General features: G+C 49.9%; 1 pseudogene; it reads left to right on the top strand.

Moving 5' to 3' along the window:
* Positions 1-5,426: 5,426 nt before the first annotated feature.
* Positions 5,427-6,637, top strand: LOC132659512 (uncharacterized; annotated as a pseudogene).
* Positions 6,638-6,890: the final 253 nt, after the last annotated feature.

The following is a 6,890-nucleotide window of genomic DNA, read 5'->3' on the forward strand; positions in this document are numbered from 1 at the left end:
GTCTGAGCAAGCTCCGGGAGGTGGTGATGGACAGGGAAGCCTGGTGTGCTGCAGTCCATGGGGTTGCAAAGTCCGACACGACTGAGTGACTGAACAACAAACAACAGGCCCAGAGAGCATATTCCAAAGGGACTGTAGGCCATTCCAGATTGCTTTCTGGAAGGAGTATCCATGAGCTCACTCTGAAATCCAAAATCCAGCCCATGAAGGCAAAGAAATGTCGTGAAAGATATCTAAATTCAGTTAAAAGGAGGAAAAGAGTCCAAGTGAATATGCAGGATGTAGGCTGAGCTGAAGCAACAGACTCCACAGCACAGACGAGAGCTCGAGTCCACTCCCCAAGGTGACCTCCGTCGGCTGACTCTTCAAGGGGCAAATGGACCGGCTGCTGCGGCCTCCTCTGGACACGAGCCACTAGAGCAGCTCTTCAGGAGAATATTCATTCCTCCCCCAGTGAACCTCTCGGCCTCTTCTTGTCACTGAGGACTCTGTCCTACATCGGCGCCAACCAGCCTCTGCCCTTCCCTGAGCCGTGGTCTTTCCCACTTGTTAACTCCGAGGGCCCTTGGGGAAGTACGGGGACCTCCGCTCTGCTTCAGGCCCCTGCTGAAACAATCCCACACCACCAACCTCTTTTCTTTCTGGATTCCTTTCACTTCCAGTTCACTTGGGTTAATTTCAGCTTAATACTTGGAGCCAGAGATGAATTTACTGCAGTAGGAAGAGTATGGTGAGCTGGACAGAGAGGCTTTGAGATGATTGCCCCTGTGACCACTCTCCCTCACCCTCTACAAGCCTTCCCTTGACCCGTGTGGCTGGGGCCACAGCCCTGCCCAATCCTAGGGGCCCTGTTTATATTGTAGTCTATGTAAAGGGCCCACAAGCTGGAATCAAGATTCCCCGGAGAAATATCAACAACCTCAGATATGCAGATGACACCACTCTTATGGCAGAAGGCAAAGAGGAACTAAAGAGCCTCTTAATGAGATGAAAGAAAAGAGTGAAAAAGCTGGCTTAAAATTTAATGTTTAAAAAACTAAGATCATGGCATCCAGTCCCATCACTTCATGGCCAATAGATGGGGAAAAAATGGAAGCAGTGACAGATTTTATTTTCTCAGGCACCAAAATCACTGCAGACGGCGACTGCAGCCACAAAATTAGAAGACGTTTGCTCCTTGGAAGAAAAGCTATGACCAACCTAGACAGCATATTAAAAAGCAGAGACGTTACTTGGCCAACAAAGGTCTGTCTAGTCAAAACTATGGTTTTTTCCAGTAGTCATGCACAGATGTGACAGTTGGATCATAAAGGCGACTAAGCACTGAAAAATTGACGTTTTCAAACTGGTATTGGAGAAGACTCTTGAGAGTTCCTTGGTGGACACCAAGATCAAACCAATCAATCCTAAAGGAAATCAACCCTGAATAGTCATTGAAAGGACTGATGCTGAAGCTCCAATCCTTTGGCCTCCTGATGTGAAGAGCCGACTTGTTGGGAAAGACCCTGATGCTGGGAAAGATTGAGGGGAGGAGGCGAATGGGGCGACAGAGGATGAGATGGTTGGATGGCATCACCGACTCAATGGACATGAGTTTAAGCAAATTCTAAGAGATGGTGAAGGACAGGGAAGCCTGGATTGCCGCAGTCCCTGGAGTCGCAAAGAGTCAAACATAACTGAGCAACTGAACAACAACAACATCAATGTAAAGGGCACCCTCTCGACCTGTGGAAACCCCTGGCCTGGCTTTTCTGCCAGGACTCTCCCGCCTCTGCAGAATCACTTGGTGTGCTGAGAATACACTGAAACCAACCTCGCTGCCCAGGGAGAAGGTGACACTTCCTTCCTGGCTGAAAGCCTCTTCTGGCAGTGTGGCTACAGCCTCTCACCTTCCAGCTGCAAATACGATGCTTTATGTGACAGTTCTGTACCCAGGATGGAGATGAATCCCTGTCAGCCCTCCCTATAGCCCCATAGCCCATAAATAGGATGTGTCACCGGTGCTGATCCAGGTGCAGTAGGCAGCCTTCAGATCACACCCAAGGCTGCAGCCCACCTCGCCCAGCCCGGTGGGCAGGCCAGCTTTGCTGGAGGGGCGGACGTCAGACCCAGTCTGGTCCAGGCTGGATCCTGCCTGAGGAGTTTCGGGGTCTCCTTCCTTCTGCTACTTACTGTCTCCCCCCTCCTTTCCCCTGCTCCATACAGCTGCCACCACCTTGTCCTTCTTTGGGATTCCTGGGAGCGGGATGTCCAGGAAGCTGGTTCTCAGGGCAGCTTTGCTGTTATTTCTCTCAGTTTGCACAGGCCCCACCACACTGGGGGTTTGCAATCAGTGCTACAGTTGGGTAGTAAATGTCAGAGAAAAGGACAGTAGCCCCAGGACTCAACGAACCCTTGGAAGATTCACCTCCTGACTTCTGCCAAGTAAGCGGTGACTGCAGTCTGCTGGGGACTTTCCTGAGCCCCTTCTCAGATGTTTCCCAAATGCTCATGTCCTTGGCACAGACCCATCTTCCTCCCAGTACATGAGTTTGGAGCTGCTGCAGGGTAGGGCAGGGACTCGGGACCACGAGCATCCCCTGGGCAAAGTGCCCATGCATAGCTGGCTCTCCATGATTAGAAGTAGATAAAGAAATCGAGGCTGGAAAGGTTAAACCATGTCCTCAGGGTAGTGAAATTTGCTTAGTTGTGTCCAGCCCTTTGGACCCCACGGACTGTAACCCACCAGGCTCCTCTGTCCATAGAGTTCTCCAGGCAAGAATACTGGAGTGGGTTGCCATTCCCTTCTCCAGGGGATCTTCCTAACCCAGAGATTGAACTTGGGTCTCCTGCATTGCAAACAGATTCTTTACCATCTGAGCCACCAGAGAATCTTCAGGGCTAGAAGCTACAAAGTGTCTGGGAGTGGAACTCTGGGTACCAGAATCCTGGAGTAGGGCAGAGAATGGTTATCAGAAGCCTTGGGCGCTTGTAGAGAATTCTCCTTTCTCCCAGCCCTCACCAGTGCTTCTCTGTATTCCACTTATCTTTTGATGATGCTGTATAGACACGAAATTCTAAAATTAATTCCTCTTCCCTCTCCCAACCCCCAAACTTCTGAAGAAGATTTAAGCCCAGTATTATGAATCTTCTCAATATTGTTATGAAAGCCCAAGAGCTTGTACAGTAAGCAAAAGGCAGGTCTGAAGAAAAATCTGCAATGCATTTTTATCTTTTTTTCTGGCAGCAGCAGCTGCGAGATCTCAAAAGGAGGCAGCAATTCCATTTCCATTCGGGCTCCATTTCTGAGCAGAGATTAAAAACGTAGAAATCTTGAGCTGGATCAAGGGGAAGCTGTTTCTACGTGGGCTGCAGATGCTGCCTGCAGCAGTGTGCTTTGAGAGGAAACAACTCTCAGTGGAAACAGAACATTCTGGAACCTTCTAGATTTGTGTTCTTCCTGCTCAAAGTCTCTGCTGTTTCCTGGGGGACCTGGGCACAGCTCTCCACCCCTGGCAAGTAACAGCCTGGGGTACTGCCCTGGGCACACACTGGCCCCTACAGAATGGGGCTCTGAGGGGTTGGGTCTCATTGAGCCTGAACCGCCCAGGTGCTCAGTGACCACGTGTTGATGGGATGAAGGACTGGGGCTCTGTGGCCTCAGGGAGTCTGCTGGGTCCTTCTGTTATAAACACAGAGAGGTGGGCACTTCCTTTCCCTTGGACACTGAGCACCCGGGGCCACAGCGGCCACTCGGAAAACGTTTGTTGAGTGAGTGAATTTTAGAGTGTGTGTTTATGAAACGGCTTCTCTGGTGGCTCAGCTGGTAAAGAATCTGCCTGCAGTGCAGGACACCTGGGTTTGATCCCTGGGTTGAGAAGATCCCCTGGAGAAGGGAAAGGCTTCTCACGCCAGTGTTCTGGCCTGGGGAATTCCATGAACTGTATAGTCTATGGAGTCGCAAAGAGTCAGACACAACTGAGCAACTTTATTTTATTTTTATGAAATTAGTTATACTTCTGTGTTTACTGGGGCTTCCCTGGTGGCTCAGACAGTACAGAATCTGCCTGCAAAGTGGGAGACCCATGTTTCATGCCTGGGTTGGGAAGATCCCCTGGAGAAGGAAATGGCAACCCTCTCAAGTATTCTTGCCTGGAGAATGCCGTGGACAGAGGAGCCTGGTGGGCTACAGTCAGTCAGGTCTCAAAGACTCAGACACAACTTAGGGACTCACGCTTTTGCTGTCACTTTTGTGTTTACTGAGCACGTGTGCTGGGCCAGTGGCCATCTCACACTGTACCTGGATTATGTCCTGCAGGCCTCCCAACCAGTCTGTGAACTAAACATCATCTTGCCTTTAGACGTGAGGTGGCAGCAGAGGTTCAGGGTCACAGGGCGGGACGGTGAGGGCGGCACACCCGAGCCCGTCAGTCTCCAGAGCCTGGGTTCCTGACCTCCCAGGACTGCAGGGAATCCACATGATTCCAAGTGCCCACCATCGCTGTCTGGGCTCCATCCCTGGGGCTGTTTCTTGCAGCCCTGTGCCCTCGGCTCTCTGAATGCCCCAGCCTCAGGCCGGATGCCGGCAGCGGGAGGGGAGCCGGAGGCTGGTATCGTCCAGCAGGTGGCACTGCGGACGCGCTGGGGTCTGCACCGGGGGCCTCGGAGGCCAGGAGGCCGGCGGGGGAGCCCAAGGTAGGACCCTCAGTGCATTTGAATTCCTTTCTGTGTGACTCGAAATCGAGCTAATGTTTTCATGAACCAAACATTTTGCTTTGGACTAAACAAAATTTGACTCAGATCCATGAGGACATGGACTTCCCTGTAGCTCATACAGTAAAGAATCTTCCTGCAGTGCAGGAGACTGGGGTTCCATCCCTGGGTTGGGAAGATCCCCTGGAGAAGGGAATGGCAATCCACTCCAGTATTCTTGCCTGGGAAATCCCATGGACAGAGAAGCCTGGGAGGCTACAGTTCGTGGGGTCACAAAGAGTCAGGCTCGACTGAGCGACTAACACTCCACTTCACTTCACGAGGGCATTGGTGCAGAGCCTGAGTGTCGCCTTTTGTGGGGACCGCAGTCTCAGCCCTCAAGTCCAGTAAGGGCTTCAGCCACGCCTGCAAACTGTAAAGTGCGGTTCCAGCCGGAAATGATCCTGTGAACCCAGGTGAGGGAAGTGTGTTACTTGATCCTTGGCCTGTTCCCCGCCCCCCATCCCCCCAACCCCCTCACCTCCACCCCTGCTCCACCCCCCCAACCCCCCGCAGCCCCACCGTTTTCTGTGAGACAGAACTGATTGGAGTTTTGCATGAGGAGACGGTGGCCTTGTCAGTATGGACCATGACGACAGTAGCTGAAACAAACTCTGGCTTCCTGCGTTACCTGGCCTTGGTCTCACAATAAGCCAGGGCAACATCAGGAAGCTGCATTTGAAATCTGGGCTTTGGACAGATGACTTTCCAGCTTATCAGCAACACTTGCTCAGAGGCCAGCCCTGCCATCCCGCACATTTGGGACCTGAGAACAGGAACTCACAAGCAGATTGAATTGTGTCCCCCACCCCCAATTCATACACTGAAGTCCTAATCCCCAGCACCTCAGAATGTGACTTTGTTAAGAAACAGAGTCGTTGTAGATGTAATTATCACCTAAATCAAATCCCTTATGATTATACAGTGGAAGTGAGAAATAGATTGAAGGGCCTAGATCTGGTAGATAGAGTGCCTGATGAACTATGGACAGAGGTTCGTGACATTGTACAGGAGACAGGGCTCAAGACCATCCCCATGGAAAAGAAATGCAAAAAAAGCAAAATGGCTGTCTGGGGAGGCCTTACAAATAGCTGTGAAAAGAAGAGAAGCGAAAAGCAAAGGAGAAAAGGAAAGATATAAGCATCTGAATGCAGAATTCCAAAGAATAGCAAGAAGAGATAAGAAAGCCTTCTTCAGCAATCAATGCAAAGAAATAGAGGAAAAGAACAGAATGGGAAAGACTAGAGATCTCTTCAAGAAAATTAGAGATACCAATGGAACATTTCATGCAAAGATGGGCTCAATAAAGGACAGAAATGGTATGGACCTAATAGAAGCAGAAGATATTAAGAAGAGGTGGCAAGAATACACAGAAGAACTGTACAAAAAAGATCTTCACGACCCGGATAATCATGATGGTGTGATCACTCATCTAGAGCCAGACATCCTGGAATGTGAAGTCAAGTGGCCCTTAGAAAGCATCACTACGAACAAAGCTAGTGGAGGTGATGGAATTCCAGTTGAGCTCTTTCAAATCCTGAAAGATGATGCTGTGAAAGTGCTGCACTCAATATGCCAGCAAATCTGGAAAAGTCAGCAGTGGCCACAGGACTGGAAAAGGTCAGTTTTCATTCCAATCCCAAAGAAAGGCAATGCCAAAGAATGCTCAAACTACTGCACAATTGCACTCATCTCACATGCTAGTAAAGTAATGCTCAAAATTCTCTAAGCCAGGCTTCAGCAGTACGTGAACCGTGAACTTCCTGATGTTCAAGCTGGTTTTAGAAAAGGCAGAGGAACCAGAGATCAAATTGCCAACATCCACTGGATCATAGAAAAAGCAAGAGAGTTCCAGAAAAACATCTATTTCTGCTTTATTGACTATGCCAAAGCCTTTGACTGTGTGGATCACAAGAAACTGTGGAAAATTCTGAAAGAGATGGGAATACAGACCACCTGACCTGCCTCTTGAGGAATCTGTATGCAGGCCAGGAAGCAACAGTTAGAACTGGACATGGAACAACAGACTGGTTCCAAATAGGAAAAGGAGTGCGTCAAGGCTGTATGTTGTCAGCCTGCTTATTTAACTTCTATGCAGAGTACATCATGAGAAACGCTGGACTGGAAGAAACACAAGCTGGAATCAAGATTGCCAGGAG

Source organism: Ovis aries, chromosome 3 (assembly GCF_016772045.2).
Source record: "Ovis aries strain OAR_USU_Benz2616 breed Rambouillet chromosome 3, ARS-UI_Ramb_v3.0, whole genome shotgun sequence".
NCBI lineage: Eukaryota > Metazoa > Chordata > Mammalia > Artiodactyla > Bovidae > Ovis > Ovis aries.